This window comes from Sceloporus occidentalis, unplaced genomic scaffold (genome assembly GCF_023333645.1).
Source record: "Sceloporus occidentalis isolate IW3139 unplaced genomic scaffold, rSceOcc1.0.p SCAF_6, whole genome shotgun sequence".
In the NCBI taxonomy this organism is placed as follows: domain Eukaryota; kingdom Metazoa; phylum Chordata; class Lepidosauria; order Squamata; family Phrynosomatidae; genus Sceloporus; species Sceloporus occidentalis.
In genome coordinates, this window is record NW_028316986.1 from 61,321,102 (window position 1) to 61,334,954 (window position 13,853).

The 13,853-nt window shown below is 43.3% G+C and overlaps 1 protein-coding gene and 1 pseudogene across 3 annotated transcripts in view; both read right to left on the bottom strand.

The window, feature by feature from the left end:
* The window catches only part of SDCCAG8 (SHH signaling and ciliogenesis regulator SDCCAG8), a 181,120-nt gene that overhangs the window by 88,982 nt on the left and 78,285 nt on the right, over positions 1-13,853 (bottom strand). The window lies entirely within an intron of this gene.
* On the bottom strand, positions 10,239-12,309 carry LOC149310821 (protein IMPACT pseudogene; annotated as a pseudogene).

Here is a 13,853-nt window from a genome sequence, read left to right on the forward strand (position 1 = left end):
GATTATTAGAAGGAAAGTTCTCTGTTAGTCTCACTGTACATATTTCCAGCCCTCAGGAAGACCAGCAAGCCAATCCAGAAGCAGCTTTTTCCCTTTTCCCAATTCCATCAGGGGCAAAGAAGGCAGCAGAGGCCAGGCAGCAGCAAGAGGACGTGGCAGGAGTGGTAAGTATTGAAAGTCACTCCTCCAGCCCTCAGGAAAACCAGCAAGCCAAGCCAGAAGCAGCTTTCCCTCTCTCCCCAACTCCATCAGGGGCAAAGAAGGCAGCAGAGGCGGGGCAGCAGTCAGAGGGTGCGGTCCCTCTGGAGGCAGGCCTTGGCAGCGAGGCTCTGGAGTGCAGCACAGCAGCAGCAGTAACACCACTGTACTCCAGCTGATAGGAAGAGTGAGTTGGGACATAAGCTTACAGATAGCTGACCTGGAATGGGAAGGAGGAAGACCTGAACTTATTTGGTGGTTCATCCTCCCCAAGAACACTGGGATCAGAAAACAATAACATCAATGGGATGTGAGGGGGATGAGTTGGCTGGGACTAAACTGGGAGCAAGAATTGAGGTTGTGTGGGGCAAAGGAAGATATGGCGACAAAAGAGTGAGGTTTTGTTACAAAGGAAGGCGGGATCGATGTTTGAATGCGATCCCACCTTCAGCTTGCCCTGTTACCCAGAATAGATTGGGGAGCTTACCAACAATGCCAGAGAACCTTACCTTGCTCCTTTGTAATACCAGGTCGGTAAAGAATAAGACCCACATCATCCACGACCTCCTTGTGGACGAGGAAGCTGACCTGGCCTGTTTTACAGAGACCTGGCTGGGGGATGATAGTGCCATCACTTGGAATCAAGCCCTCCCAGTTGGGTACTCTGTTAGTGAGCAGGTAAGGGAAAGTGGGCGAGAGCGCGGAGTGGCTCTGGTCCACAGAGATAATCTCACCTTGACCAGTATATCTATCCGTAAAACTGACCATTTCGAGTGTATGTACCTCAGCCTGAAAGCCAAGGATAGTATAGAGATTCTGTTGTATACTGTCCACCCCGTTGTCTAACAGACTACCTATCTGAGCTGACACAGCTGGTCTCGGAGTTATTGTTGGAGTCGCCCAGACTTATAATTCTGGGCAACTTCAACATCCCACTCAAGACTAGTTTAACAGGTGCGGCTCGGGAGTTCATGGATTCCATGACAGGCATGGGCCTACCCCAATTGGTTTCTGGGCCAACACACTGCGCAGGTCATACCCTCGATGAGGTTTTCAATATGGAACAGGAATATCCGTGAGCGGAGGTAACTAGTACCACCGCACTGTTGTGGACGGACCATTTCCTGGTCAAGGCTGAACTAAGAGCCACACTCTGCCCCGTCGGGGGTGGAGGACCCATTTGAATTGTCCGCCCTTGAAGGTTAATGGAACCAACTGGATTCCAGAAAGCCTTAAAGGGTTCCTTGGTTGGTAATGCTGGTGATTCTGTCGAAGCTTTGGTTAATACCTGGAACACCGATCTCGCCAAGGCCATCGGCAATCTGACAGAACTCGTCATAGGAAATTTCTTCCTACCTATAGAGAGGCGATACAGGCAGCGCAGAGATCTTTCTCCTCTGCACGTATCGCATCTGTGGAGTCCCGTCCAGCAGAGCTGTTTAGGGTAGTAAGGGAACTGACACAGGTTCCACCTGTGCAGAACCCTTTGCTTAACCCAACAACGGCCTGCTGTGATGTTGTTAACAACTACTTCGCAGATAAAATCTCTCAGATAAGAGCCGACCTGGATGCTGGGATTGCAGCAGAATCGACTGATGAGGTGTCCAGTGAACCCGTTGTTGAGGTTAAACTGGATTGGTTTGAGCTTGTGAATACCGATGACGTGGACAAGATCCTTGGAAATGTGAAGAAGACGACATGTCCCCTCGATCCCTGCCCATCATGGCTGGCTGTCCAGGGAGGTTGATGACTTGATGGCATTTCTTAGAGATGTCATCAATGCATCCCTTAGGGAAGGTTGTGTTCCAACTTGCTTGAAAGAGGCGGTTGTTAGACTGCTCCTGAAAAAACCTTCCCTGGACCCCCTGGATATGAAGAACTAAAGGCCTGTATCCCATCTTCCATTTTTGAGCAAGGTGATCGAGAGGGCTGTCGCCCTTCAAATCCAAGTCATCTTGGATGAAACTGATTATCTAGACCCATTTCAAACTGGCTTCAGGACAGGATATTGGGTGGAAACTGCCATTTTTGCTCTGGCTGACGATCTTCGTCTAGGCATTGACAGAGGAAGCGTGACCCTGTAGGTGCTTCTCGACCTCTCAGCGGCCTTTGATACAATATATCATGACATCCTCTTGGAACACCTGGGAGAGTTAGGAATTGGTGGCACTGCATTCCAGTGGTTCTGGTCCTTCCTCTCGGGTAGATTCCAGAGAGTGATGCTCGGGGACAGTCGCTCCTCGAAAACAGAGCTCAAATGTGGCGTCCCTCAAGGCGCCATAGTGTCCCCGATGCTATTCAACATTTATATGAAGCCGCTGGGAGAAATCATTCACAGACATGGGGCAGGGTGTTAGCAGTACTCTGATGGCACCCAAATATATTTCTCTATGTCATGATCAGCAGCTCTGACAACAGATGGCATTTCTCCCCTCTATCAGTGTCTTGAAGCGGTAATCGGCTGAATGAGGAAAAACAAACTCAGGCTGAATCCAGACAAAACAGAGGTACTTACAGTAGGGGCCTCCAAACCAGGTATAGGGTTGCAACCTCCAGTCCTAGATGGGGTCACGCTCTCCACAAAGGCGAAGATCAGGAGCGCCTGTTGTCAGCTTCGGCCGATATGCCAGCTGTGCCTTTTCCTGGAAATAAAGGACCTACAAACTGTTGTACATTCACTGGTAACTACACAACTTGATTTCTGTAATGCGCTCTACATGGGGCTACCCTTGTGCCTAGTCCGGAAACTTCAACTAGTGCAAAATATGGCAGCCAGGCTGCTTGCCGGAAAAACTAGGAGTGCCCGAATAACACCTGTCCTAAAATCTCTTCACTGGCTGCCAATTAGTTTCCGGGCACAGTACAAGGTGTTGGTTATAACCTTTAAAGGCCTACATGGCTTGGGCCCAACCTATTTGAGGGATCGCCTGCTCCCATATAATCCGCCTCGCACACTCAGGTCCTCTGGGAGGAATATATTGCAGCCTTTAAAAACCAGACTAACTGCTACCTCCCAGAGGGCCTTCTCTGCAATTGCCCGCAAACAATGGAATGGCCTGCCGGACGAGATCTGTCAAATTGCCAGCTTAGACAGCTTTAAAAAAGCTGTCAAGATGGATCTCTTCCGGCAGGCCTTTCCAGAATAAAAGTGCCCGACCACAGAATGACTGCCCCCCCCCCACATCATGTATTAGCCCACCGCTCTGTCCTCGTTTTATATATATATATATATATATATATATATATATATTCTGTTTTAATAGATATTTTAATTGTAACATGTTTAATCCTGTTTGGGGGGGGGGGCGGGTTGGGACACAATGTTGTAAATGTGGATTTTAATGTGTTGTGAGCCGCTTTGATTGTCTCGTCACAGAAAAGTGGGATACAAATAAAAGTTTTTTATTATTATTTATTAGCTATTCTCTAATACTCCTTTAATCTCTCTGTATTGAAGAAATTCCAGCCATCTTTTAATACTAAGCAAGTTGTGTGCAGTGGCTTCTCAGCTCTAGGTGTTCCTTGATGAAACATATTATATCTATTTCAATATTGTGTTTAGCCCAATTTGGAAATCAAGATGCCATAGGTGGATGACCTACGCTAGACACTGAGCATGGAGACTGTTTCCCAATTGTTTTTTCCTGGACAATTCATTAATCATCAACCATATCCTTCCACCCTGACTGACGGAGATGAGACTTGCAAGCCCATTCTTATTGCAGCTTCAATTGATTATTTTTTTATTAATAATAATAATAATAATATGTTTTATTTGTATACCGCTTTTCCTACGATCAAAGCGGTTTACAGCAGACATACGGATATACAACAGAACAAAGCAAATAACAAGTTCAATACAAGCATAGCAGTAATACAAAATCCAATATTACAATAGTACAGTTAAAATACAATTAACAAAGATAAGAAAAAAGAAAAAAACCATTATACTAGCTGATACATGCATACACTTACATCCCATATCCAACTCTCCCCCCCTCAACACACAACACAGTAGCAGAGAAGGATACAAACAATCAGTCACTACAACTGTACAGCTAGCAGGAACCCAACCCATCTGCCTCTAAGATGTTACACAAGTGCGCAGTTGCGCAGTTGAGATGTTAATGTCCGTAGGTGGCATCTCTGGGACGGTGCGCAGATGCGCAAGCAGACACCCGAGCCCAGAGAGCCGCCCAGCTGTAGCAGCAGCCCCAACCGCACAGTCTTTGGAGGAAAAAAGGGGGCGGGATGAAGGAGGAGGCCAAGCTAGCTGGCTTTAAGCTCTCCGCTGCCACCGGAACGCCCCTCTCTCCGCCTTCCCCCCAGCTGTGGCAAACACTCCTTGGTCCTGGCAGCTGGGAAACGCCGAGATGTTAATGTCCGTAGGCGGCATCTCTGGGACGGTGCGCAGATGCGCAAGCAGACACCCGAGCCCAGAGAGCTGCCCGGCCGTAGCAGCAGCCCCAACCGCACAGTCCTTGGAGGAAAAAAGGGGGCGGGACGAAGGAGGAGGCCAAGCTAGCTGGCTTTAAGCGCTCCGCTGCCACCGGAACGCCCCTCTCTCCGCCTTCCCCCCAGCTGTGGCAAACACTCCTTGGTCCTGGCAGCTGGGAAACGCCGAGATGTTATGTATTAATTTCATTTTAATGCTGCCTTTCTCCCAGAAAGGGACCCAAGGCACTTTAAAAACTTTTACTACAAAAAAGAAGAGGAGTTATTGGTGAGCATCCTTTGGGTTTGACCAGTCAACAAATTACAAATCCACCTAACAGTAGCATTATCTAGCCTGCATTTTACTAGCTTATTGCAAAAAATATCATGGGGGACCTTCTCAAAGGCCTTACTTAAATCAAGATGTACTATATCCACATTTACTTCATTTACCAAGCTTGCAACTCTCTCTCTCTCTCTCTCTCTCTCTCTCTCTCTCTCTATATATATATATATATATATATATATAAAAGAGAGATCTAAGATTAGTCTGGCATTATTTTTGAGAAACTCATGTTGACTTTTAGCGATCATGGAATTTCTAAGTGCTTACAGACTGTCTGTTTAATGATTTGCTCTAGAATCTGTTCTGGTATTGATGTCAGGCTGACTGGATGGTAAAGTACAGGTAACCCAGAGCCAGTGTGGTATAGTGGTTTGAGTGCTGGACTACAACTCTAGAGGTTCAAACCCTTGCTTGACCGTGAAAATCCACTGGGTGATCTTGGGCAAATCGCTTTCTCTCAGACTCAGAGGAAGGTGAAGACAAACCCATCTGAATAAATCTTGTACAGAAACCCATGTGATAGGTTCATTAATGTCAACATAAGTAAAAATACTTGAAGACACATACAGCCCTTTGTATCAGCAAGCTAGCTTTCCATGGTTTGGAACATCTGCAGCTAGCCATGCCCCATATAATTCAATAGCAATGAGTGGATGCAGCCACACCAACATGCACACATTGCAGTCCATAGACTTATACGGGCTTGAGATCCCACAGTATTTTATATCTGGGCAGTGGCAGAGGGGGGAGCAAATGCTGTTGGACAAATGCATATTCATAGCCTGGGGGTTCTACTGAACTTAGATGCCCAATATTTGGCTATGGCTAGGACTGCCTTTGCACAACTAAAGCTGATGCACCAATTGCATGAAGAATATAGATTGAATGACGGTATCACATATTGTAATGGTTAAACATCTACTCTACATAGGACTCACTTTGATGCATATTTGGAAATTTCAATTTGTCTTGAACTCAGCAGCCTTGTTATTATGACTGCATACAGGTACCATGTAAATCTCTCAACTGAGACACATACGATGCTGCCAGGCACAATTCAAATGAGACAACTTTTAAAGCTCAGAATAGTTCGGGAATGGCATTGAAGGATTAATTTCTCTTGTATGAGTTTCCCTATTTTTTCAGGTCATTTTCAGTCATGTTTTTACAAGTCCCAACAACCCCACAGGTCTCCTTAGTTGATAGTATGGACTTTTTCAGTGGCTGCACATAGATTCTGGAATTTTTCACCATAGGGAAGTCAATCTCATTTCCTCATTTAACTATTTTCCTGTTTTAATGTCAGAATGATAGCAAAGCAAATACACAGTATTACCAATTTGCAGTTTTCAAGGATCCTAGCTAGGTTTTTTATCTGCATTATATCCAGTTGGCCTAGAGATCTGCACTCAGAAATGTCCACACATCCACAGAAGTAATTTCTTTTATTTTTTTAACAAACAAAGCAATAACAAAGCAGTCGCCTTTCAACTCCAAGCTGTCTTGGACGAAACCGATTATGTGGACCCATTTCAAACTGGCTTCAGGGCGGGATACGGAGTTGAAACTGCCATGGTCGCCTTAGTCGATGATCTTTGTCTGGGTATCAACAGGGGAAGTGTGACCCTGTTGGTGCTCTTGGACATCTCAGCGGCCTTCGATACCATCGACCATGATATCCTTCTGGCACGCCTGAGAGAGTTGAGTATCGGGGGCACTGCGCTCCAGTGGCTCCGTTCCTATCTCTCAGGAAGATTCCAGATGGTGGGGCTGGGGAACAGCTGCTCTCGGAAAAGAGAGCTGACATCTGGCATCCCCCAGGGCGCCATTCTGTCCCCCATGATGTTTAATATTTACATGAAGCCGCTGGGACAGATCATCTGGAAACATGGAGCACTGTGTTATCAGTACGCTGATGACACCCAGATCTATCTCTCCATGTCTCCGACTGATACAGTGACTAAGGATGGCAACTCTCCTCTGGATGCCTTTCTAGAGTCAGTAATGGGCTGGATGAGGGAAAACAAACTCAAGTTGAATCCAGAGAAAACAGAGATGCTCGTGATAGATACCTCAAGTCCAGACAGTGGAATTTGTCACCCAGTCCTGGACGGGGTCACACTTCCCCTAAAGAACAGAGTTCGCAGTATGGGAGTACTCCTGGACTCATCCTTACAGTTATCATCGCAAGTGGATGCGATGGCCAGGAGTGCTTGGCACCAGCTCCGGCTGATACGCCAACTGCGTCCCTGCCTGGACCAAAAGGACCTTGAAACAGTAGTAAACGCACTGGTAACCTCTCGTTTAGATTTCTGTAATGTGCTCTACATGGGGCTACCTTTGTACCAGGTTTGGAAGCTTCAGCTAGTTCAAAATGCTGCAGCCAGACTGGTTGCTGGAACTTCAAGGTCGGACCATATAACACCTGTATTAAGATCTCTTCACTGGCTGCCAATTAGCTTCCGGGCTCAATACGAAGTGTTGGTTATCACCTATAAAGCCCTACATGGCTTGGGTCCAAGTTACTTGAGGGAACGCCTCTTCCCACACAATCCACCCCACACTCTCAGAACAACAGGGAAGCACTTACTTGAATACCCCAAGGTGAGACTAGCAGTAACTCACCAAAGTGCATTTACAGCGATAACTCCTGCGTATTGGAATAAACTCCCGAAAGAGATTCGACTTAGCTCTACCCTGGATGCCTTTAAGAAGGCGTTAAAAACTCCTCTCTTCCGGTTAGCATACCCTCCTGACTCTTTATAAAGAAACTATTCCCTAATAGAAGTTTTACCTCGAGATGTTTAATTACGACCGATAGACTCTATGACTGTTTTATATGTTGTTTTTAAATGTTTTATTGGAATTGTATTTGTAAGTGTAATTATATTGTGCCATGTTGTGATATATACATTTTGATTGAATCTGTAAACCGCTTTGATCTTGTTGGAAAAGCAGTATATAAATAAAGTTTTATTATTATTATTATTAATAGAAAGTGTGTGTGTGTGTGTGTGTGTGTGTGTGTGTGTGTGTGTGTTAATTATTGCAGCTGTTAGGCAATTATGCAGAAAGTAGCCAGGATTCTAAGAATGAGTGTTGCCCTAGCATGTTGCATCCCTTCTTAACACTATCAAGAGGGGTGCACTGTGTAAGCCGAAGGAAACTGTTAGTCTGGGCCAGACTTCTGATCAGTATAAGCAGAAGTCATACTGCATGGAAAACCTCAGTCAGACATAACCATTGTTATGGCTTTGGTTTCAGAATTTTTGTTTCAGAATTTTCATCAATTTATCAAGGGCACAACAGAACTCAGTAAGAAGAAAAAACACACTGCATGCGAGTTTAAAAATTAAAGGAATGTCCAGAGCTGTTCGCTACACATTATAGATACATGGAATGTGAGAAGCATGAGTCAAAGGAAGCCAGATGTAGTAAAATAAATAAATAAACGGAACAAATAAATATAGCAATACTAGTAGTGAGTGAGCTAAAATGGACAAGAATGGGACATTTTGAGTCAGATAACTACAGTGTTCTACTCAGGAAACAAGAAAAGAAGAAAGAATGGAGTAGTATTAATAGCGAGGAAAGACATAGCACAGTCAGTCAAAGAATATAATGTAAAGTCTGACAATCATGTCAATAAGGCTTCAGGAAAATCAGTAATTACCATAATAATAATAATAATAATAGGATTTATTTATATACCGCTCAATCACTGGGAATCTGAGCAGTTTACAACAGAGGGGATAATAAGACGGTTCCCTGCCCTCAGGCTTACAATCTAAAAGACACAACACAAAAGGAGAAGGGAATGGTGAGGGGGGGAGGGGATCAGGTCCAGCAGTTCTCTCCCTCTGAGGCCTGGACTAAGGCAGATGGACTAGAAGGAGGGCTCTTTTTCTTAATTGAGGCCGGGCCCGATGGTGTTAAACACATGCGTTAAACATAGAGACAAAGTAGGAAAAATTTGAGAATTTCTACAACAGAGTCCAAGAAGAAAATGACAACATATCAGAACAGTTCTGTATGGTAATTATAGGTTGATTGGCATGCCAAAGCAGGACACTGAATAAAAGACAATAGGGAGATATGGGCTAGGTTCAAAAAATATAGCAGAAGAGTGACTAATATAGAGTTTTGCAAGGCCAACAATCTATTCATCACAAATACCTTCTGCATACAGCCAGTGAGGAGACTGTACACATGGACATCATTAGATGGTAAGTACAAAAACCACATAATAGGAAACAGAAGATGGAGAAGTTCCACTCTTGTGGCAAAACCGAGACCAGGCACAGACTGTGGCACAGACCATGAACTTCCAATAGCCAACATCAGAATAAAGCTGAATAAGAATGCCAAATAAACAAATCTGTACTATTAAGCCTAGCTGACCAGGAACCAGAAGAAATAGGAATGGAGGAAAACTGTATCTACAGCCAGAAAGAAGGAGAAGAAACAATAGATATCATATGAAATGCTTCAAGCAGCTAAAGAAAGACAAGAAACAAACACAAACACACACACACACACACACACACACAAAGGAGACAGAAAAACAGTTAGAACTATGAATGCTATTGACCAATGATTAGTGAACAAGGATAAAGTTGACCACAGAGTTGCGCTGGAGGACCTAGATAGTCCTAGGGAAAACATAATAAAATCTGTGAATAATCAAATCCGCAAAAGTCAAAGCTGCAAATGTGGAGGGATGAGTGTATTAGAAAAGTCAATATTGCTAGGAAAAGTGGAGGGCAGTATAAGAGGAAGACCACATGCCAGATGTTTAGACTCAATCAGGGAGGCCAAAGGCCTGAGCTCGCAGGGCCTAAACAGAGCAACTGAGAGCAGGAAATCTTGGATACATCTCATCCACAGGGTTGCCATGAGCTGAGGTTGATGATAAACTTATGGTAAGAAATAATAATAATAATAGGATTTATTTATATATGCCGCCCAATCACTGGGAATCCAGGTGGCTTACAACAGAGGGGATAATAGACGGTTCCCTGCCCTCAGGCTTACAATCTAAAAAAAAAGACACAACACAAAAGGAGAAGGGAATGGTAGGGGGGGAGGGGATCAAGTCCAGCAGTTCTCTCCCTCTGAGGCCTGGACCAAGGCAGATGGACTGGAGGGAGGGCTCTTTTTCTTAATCGAGGCCGGGCCCGATGGTGTTGGGCCTGTCCTTTCACTCCCTCCCAGGCCAGAAGATGACAGTTGGAAGGAGGGAGGGGAGGGCTCTTCCTCTTCAGGCCCGATGGTGTTGGACCTGTCCTTTATTTGTTATCTCCTTTTTTGGGCTCACTACTGGTGCTAAATGCCCCTGGAAAGTGCTTCTTCTGTCTGTAATTCAATTTCCATAATAAATTGGAGGTAACTCTTCACCTTCTTGCCTTTCAGACAGATAAAAATTCAAGGTTAACGTGGTGCACTCTTGTAAGGGCAGGTAATCCAGCAGAGTTTCTTCATGCTCCACATCAGTTTCTTCCGTACTTTTGTTGACATCTGGCCCTGAATCACAAGACTGTGTGTGATTTTTCTATCAGAAACTCCCGTATCTTCTCCACCCATAAATAAAGGATACTTTCAACAAGATTCTGTATATAGATTTCTTCAAGATTATTTGCTAGTTCTGCATACTCCTGTCCCTGAAGCCAAGGAGCATTAAAGCTGATAAATAGGTGGAGCAGCTGTTGGATATTCAGGTGGCAGGATCACCTGTAGACAGAGAGTCCACTTTGGCTCTTCCAAGCATTCACTAACTCGAATGCAGAAAATTTTCTCATCTTCATCAATAGCATACCATTCATCATCATATATAGCAGACAGGGCTTCAATTTCTTCTATTCGCTTCTGCTCCGCTTCCGGGTCAAAGGCCTCAAGAGAAAAGTATCACTGATTATTTATTTCATTATTTGATGTACAGAAAATGATGGGTTTTGTTTTGTTTTTTTGTAGAAAACTGGATTTATTTGCACAGAAACATGATTTTCAACACAGGAGGCAAAGTTTCCTGTGTGGAAAATCATATTCTGAGTGCGAAAAAAAGTTTCCTGCATGTGTGTGTGCATGCACACATCAAAGATACTCATTCAGAAAGGTCTTAAGCCATGAACAGCCTTTGAAAAGTGTGCCATTTTCTCCCACAGCAGAGCAATGTTTGCCACTGCAAGAATTGGTTGCAAAAATGATTTTAAAAAAAAGATATCTTTATCATGTACTATTAATTTCTTGGGAAATTCTACTTTCTCCCCCCCCACCCCCAGGATGTTGTGTAATAGGTGAAATTATCACACCAGGTAACTGTAAGGGTGCAGAAATAGTACTTCTAAGATGTCACTTCATTTATTGTTGAGGAGTGTCAGCTAGTAATCTGAAATGCTACTTGACTAACACTGTTCTCCTGTCTGCATTGTATTCGCCAAGCTTTTTCCTCACCTATCACAGAGGAAAGGGGAGACACTGCAGCCAGGGAGGAAGAATACAAGACTTTAGATATAAAATATTCATTGGAAAAATAAAAATGCTAATTTTATAATAACTGTCTAATGACTTAAATAGTGTAATTAATAGTGACATAAGGACAATGTTTCTCATGACACTGATCAATAAGGTAGAACAGGATCTGAACGTTGTTCTGGTTCTCTCTACAATCTTAGAGACCCATACTCTTCTTTAAGTAGGAGAAGCCATTCAATCAGCTGCCCAAATCTGAATTGAAGTCTATTAATTCATGTTCTCTACTTCTTCCCAGTTCTCCTCAACTGTTTGCAATTAAGAAGGCTGAACCAGTTATAAGCCAGGAAAGTGAGAAACATACCAACTACTGTGTGTCAAAAGGTGTTAACTTTGTTTTTTAAAAAATCCTTTCTGGGTTAAGAATGCCCCCATGGCAGTGGTGTTGCGCGTGCGCACGCGTGTGTGTGTGTGTGCAGTGATGTGGCCTGCATTGGGTGACGTCCCAGAAGCGGGGGTGACATCTGGTCAGGCCATCCCCACACACACTCCCTCCATGCATGGTCTCTGCATATGCCCCCCTGTGCTCCCCCCTCTGTGCCATCCACGCATCGTTCCCTCATCAGAAAAAGGATGGGTGCAGCACAGTGGGGGGGGGGGGCATGCATGCCACCCCTGGAAGCACCACCCCAGGAGCCCTGCCCCCTACAATTAGTGACACCTGGTGTGGGGATGACACTACCCCAGGGAGGAGGAAGAGAGGTCTCAAAGTCTAGTCATGACTTAAGATCTTTCTGAATGAGTACCTTTGATGTGTACATGCACTCAAATATTGCTCCATCTTGCAAGATTTGCAAGACCATTTTTGCAATATAATGCCCCCCCCAACTCACAAGATGTGAAGGAAAACATCTTGAAAATTTCCCCAAATTCCCATAATTTCTCAAGTAATTTCCCTAATACATAAAATCATCCTTCCTTAGTCAGAGAAATGGGAATTCTGCTAAGCCCTTTCCCATTTTTCTTCAGTGTTTAACCATGCTCTAATGTATCTGATACGCCACAGTGATGTCCTCAATTGTTCCACTTCTTCTTATGGTTCTGTGCAAGGGCAGCATATAAACAGTCACTGGAAATGTGTATGGGCTGTCATGTAACAGTCCGAGCATAGCAGAATGCATGCCTCTGGCAGAAAGGAGAAAGCAGAGAAAAAGACTCAATGGGAATTCCCTGCAGCACACAAAGCAGTGCACAAAGGAGAACAGTTCATGTTTATATTTTATTTGTAAAACACTAGTTACCAGTGTTCTGGCCAAACTCTGATTACTGCATATTGTACAGTAGTTATGTCACTAAGCTATAAGTACACGCCTATAAGTTAAAGATCACATACAAACACACGAATTTCAGATGGAAGATGAACAATAACACTTATTTTAGAAAGGCATGGGGTCTATTACATAATTTTGTGGGTTAAATAGATGTACTTCAGCGATGGGTGAGCTACTGATATAAGAAAAGCAGAGATGAAGACATAGGTAATTACAGTAGATTTTATTATTAGCATATAATGGATCTTTCAAAAACAACCATTCATATAAAATATTTTTCCCTTGTTACTATTCTTCATAATTGCAAAATTTCACAAGAATTGCATGTCTTTACTGGAGATTAAAAAGATGTATATATAAATATCTCTTTTTTTTTAGCATTGGACTATGACTCTGGAAACCACAGTTCAAATCCCAGCCCAAACATATAAACCCACTGCAAAATCACTGCAAAACGATTTCTTGAGAGATATCCGAATTACAGGATAATTTTTTTCATCAAATAAAAATGACCCTGGGCAAGTCACATTCTCTCAGCCTCAGAAGGAGGCAAAGGCCCCTCACAAATGACTTATAGGCACACAACAACAACAAATCATTTTCAAACTCTTCTATTAATTTATAACAGAGATAGGGAAGAGAAAAGACAAAAATCAGTATATAGTTCATTTTGAGGAAGACTGGCATAAATTGAATGTGTTTTTTTAAAAAGCCATTGAAAGTTTGAATACACAATTACACCAGAACTGCAGTGCTTGGCAGTAGCCTCACTAAAACAAAGGTAAGTATCATTACAGTACAATGACTTCAACTGTGCTCTGACTATAACAAAAATATCCATTCAAAATCTAACATGTTGGCTGTAATCCTGAATTCATTTAGCTGGAAATACGGTGCACTAGAGATTTATTTTACTTCTATGTATCATGGGATGGCACTGCACTATCATCTATTTTTTTTTATTATCTTTAAAAACAAATTAATTAACATTTAGGATTTAAGGTCTGACAGAAGACTATAAACTTTAAATTATGACAGTACTTTAAGGTATACTTTCAGGGTTTGCATACTATGAC